Consider the following 4,081-nt stretch of genomic DNA (forward strand, 5'->3'; position numbering starts at 1 on the left):
TTCTTGAGAAAGGCTTGTATGAAACTGCAAAAACTTTTGGAGTCAATTCGCAGGTGCATGGAGCTCAGCTCCGACCTGTGCTTTCTTTTTCTAATTTTTATTTATTTATTTGAGAGAGAGACAGAGATAGCGAGAGAGAGCCCAAGCAGGGGAGGAGAGGGAGAAGCAGGCTTCCCGCGGAGCAGGGAGCCCGATGAGGGGCTCGATCCCAGGACCCTGGGACCATGACCTGAGTCAAGGCAGACGCTTCACTGACTGAGCCACCCAGGCGCCCCGACCTGTGCTTTCTGCCCGTGCTTCTCAGACCCGATGGTGCCCACACATCCCTGGGGGGCAGGGGGCGGCTGCTAGGATGCGGGGCTGCATTCAGCGTGGGCTCCTGTGTTCCTGCACTAGCGACCGTTTTGTGGATGCTGCCAACCCGGCCACTATAGGCTGACATGGTGCTGGCCACGGGCACACCGCCGGCCACAGTGTAACCAGCCACGAAGCGCTTGGATGGCGACCCAGGCCTCTACGCAGTTCCAGAAGCTGCTGCAGGGCTGGGCCTTCCACGGCTCCCACGGGGGCCCCCATTCTCTGCCATCCCCCGTTTTATAGGCTCTGTGAGGGTGGCTTGCGCGTGGAGGGGCGTCAGCGGGTGGCTTTCATGCGCCTGGGCAATTCTCCTGGCTCAGGTACCAGCAACCATAATTCACCCGCTAAATTATGGCCATAAATTTCCTCAAAGAGCTGGGTCCCCAGGCAGGTGGGTGGGTGGATGGTGGTGCCGTCAAGCTGAGTTCGGTCTTCTGTCCTCATTAAATGGGAGCATGGGTCTGTGCAGGGCCAGATTGGCCCCCAGGGTCGGGCCCTGCTGTCCCTGGGCAGGAAGGTGAAGTGACAGGCAGTGGAGGTGGGCACCTGTGTGTGTGTGTGTGGCTGGAGTAGGGAGAACAGAACACTCAGAGTGTCAATCCTGACCCCGCTTGTAGTGGGTGGAATGGTGGTCCGCCCAAAAAGATGGCCCCAGAACCTGTGAATGTGGCTATTTGGAGTCTTTGCCGATGTAATTAAGTTAAGGACCCTGCGATGAGATCCACTTGGGTTCAGATGGGCCCTCCAACCAATGGCAGGTGTGCTCAGAAGCAGAGGGAGCGAGGACACAGAGGGGGAGGCCGAGTGAAGGCAGAGACAGGCTGGAGGGACGGAACCATGTGCCAAGGGAAGCCTGGAGCCGCCGGAAGCTGGAGGAGGCCAGAAAGACCCCTCCCCTAAGCCTTTGGCCCCGCCAACACCTTGATTTTAGACTTCTGGCTTCCAGAGCTAAAAAAGGACAAATTTCCATTGTTGTAAGCCACCAAGTCGGCGGTCATGTGTTAGAGCGGCCCCAGGAAGTGCATACACTGCTGTGTGGCTTTGGGCATGTCCCTCAACCTCTCTGAGCCTCACTTTTCTCCTCTGGCGGATGGGGCTCAGGTCATGCCCACCTGTCAGGCGATGGATATGGCACGGTTTGGTGATGCCCGTAACATGCCCATCCCGGCCCGTGACTGGCAGCTGGGAGGCTTCCAAGACGTGACCTGGACGAGGCCCCAGGGAGAGGGGTCACTAGCCGTGGGATGCAGCAGCTGAGACTGTGCTTCAAAAGGCCTTTTGTAAACTGGGGAGTGAGGGGCTGTTGTTTAACGGCGAGCCCCTCGGCCAGGGCCTTCCCCTCGCCTGCCATTCACCTTCTACTTGGCAAGGTTCCTCAGTTTCCAGCCACCAAGGCTCCCGTGTATCCGGTGCTTTTCTTTATATCAACTCATTCTTTTAACTTAAAGGAGCGCGTTTAAAGAGGACATTTTATATTGCTATCGCAAACGGGAAGTGCGTTTCACTTGCCCTAAATGGACGGTGCCCTTAAACCCAAATGCAATGAAAACAGAGCGGAGCGATTTTGTGAGAAGCCAGCCAGGTGCGGCTCCGAGCCTGAGGTCTGCTTGTCGTTTGTCGGAAAGGTAGGTTGCCAAAGGGGGGCTTTAAAGACACATCGGCACCAGAGACTTCCTTCCTTCCTTCCTTCCTTTCTTTCTTTCTTTCTTCTTTCTTTTTCTTTCTTCTTTCTCTTTCTCTTTATTTCTCTTCTTTCTCTTTCTTTCTCTCTTTCTTCTTTTTTCTCAGAGACTTTCTGTTTGTTAGTTATCAGAAAGTGATTGGAAAGGAGATAATGCTTTCATTAGGTAATTCTTTTTTTAAAAAAAATTTTATCTTTTTAAAAATTTTAAAAAAATTTAATTTTAAAATTTTTTAGAGAGGGGAGGGGCAGAGAGAGAGAGAGAATCTTAAGCAGGCTCCATGCCCAGCATGGAGCCCGATGAGGCATTTGATCTCACGACCCCAAGATCATGACCTGAGCTGAAATTAAGAGTCGGATGCTTAACTGACTGAGCCACCCAGGTGCCCCTCATTAGGTAATTCTTTATTTTTTAAAAGATTTTATTTATTTGAGAGTGAGAGACAGAGATAGCGAGAGAGAACACGAGTGGGAAGGAGAGGGAGAAGCAGGCTCCCTGCTGAGCAGGGGGCCCGATGTGGGCCTCGATCCCAGGACCCTGAGATCATGACCCAAGCCAAAGGCAGACACTTAACGACTGAGCCACCCAGGCGCTCCTTAGGCCTGGGCCCAGTGCCTTCACCTCTTGGATCTCTCTTCACCTCTTAGTTTGTCTACCTGTTAAATGGGCACACTCATCTCCTCCTCAAAGGATTATTGAGAGATTCAGCTGTGATAAATGGGCAGTGCCTACCTAGAACAATATCCTTGTCATCAGCATGGCCCATGGAGCTCAAGACCTTCAGCATGATGGGCAGGGTCCTGGGCCCTGGGGCCAGGCTTCGTCTGTCAGCAATTGTGGTTTACCCGTGAGCAGTGTTGTTCTGGTGCATTTGCACATTTCTGAGGTTGGCAAAGAAGTAGAAAGCCCCTGCCGTCCGGGTGGGCTCTTGGGGGCTGGGTCTTGAGATGTGGGCAGTGATTGGAGCCAGAACATCCCTGATGGTTGTTTCCCTAACTTTCAACCATTCGAGCATGGCCGCCTCAAAAACCCTCCGCCATGGTTCACTGCCTTATTGTCTCTCTATTTCTCCATCACCATGGAAGTTCAGGGCTTGGGGCCTCATGGACTCAGGACAGGCCAGGGCCTGGCTCCGGGTACCCAGCACCTCCAGTGAGTGCGGGATGACACCTGGCTGTGTGACCTTGGATGACCTCTTCTTCTCTGAGCTTCCATTTCCTCGGTGCGGTGGAAGTAATGCTGGGCAGTGAGTGGGGGATGACTTTTCAGTGTCTCAGCTCTGCTCCAGACTCGCTGGGGACTTGGGCTTGGTATTTCTCCTCTTGGGCTTTGCTTCTTGGTGCTCTTCTGTGAAATGGAAATCATCAGATGTCCTGATTCTCACTCAGTCACTCACTCAGGCAACACCGAAGGAGCCCCTCTTCTGTATGGAGTCAGGTGCCAGAACAGACGGAGAAAGTAACTAACTCTACATCCCAATCATCTCATCAGGGGACACGATGAGGAATGCTGGGAGGACTTCTGAGACGGATCACGAGGAGGTGACCTGGTCCTGCAGCCAGAATGGTGTGGGGATAGGGATGGGGTCTAAGAGATCCTGGGTGTGGACTCGGGGAACCCCAGGCAGGTCAAGGTCAGTGCTGATCGTAGGAGCACTTCTAACATTTCCTTTGGGGCTGGGGCGGGGTGGGGCGGGGGGAGGAAAATGATCTCTGTGAAGGTCAGCGTGAACTCTGATACTCCTCCAGCCTGCTCCCCACAAGCCACACCTTGAGGTGCTTACTCTGTCATAGGAACAATGGCTGTTCTCTCAATTTTCTCCACATCGTGAAGAACCATGTCTCATGTTACTCTTCTGAAGCAGGCGATGCACCTGCTGTTTCCAGATGGGGCCCCCAGCAACCCCTCTAACCAGCACCCACACCCCAGACCCACCTGACTGCCAACCTAGCTGCTAAACAGAACCCTTTGGGGTGGTGAATAGGGACGTGGTGTTCAACCGTGGAGACTCTTCAAGGGGGAAGCTGGTTCTGAAATCCTTT

This window comes from Leptonychotes weddellii, chromosome 13, assembly GCF_054177405.1.
Source record: "Leptonychotes weddellii isolate Sample4059 chromosome 13, ASM5417740v2, whole genome shotgun sequence".
Classification (NCBI taxonomy): domain Eukaryota; kingdom Metazoa; phylum Chordata; class Mammalia; order Carnivora; family Phocidae; genus Leptonychotes; species Leptonychotes weddellii.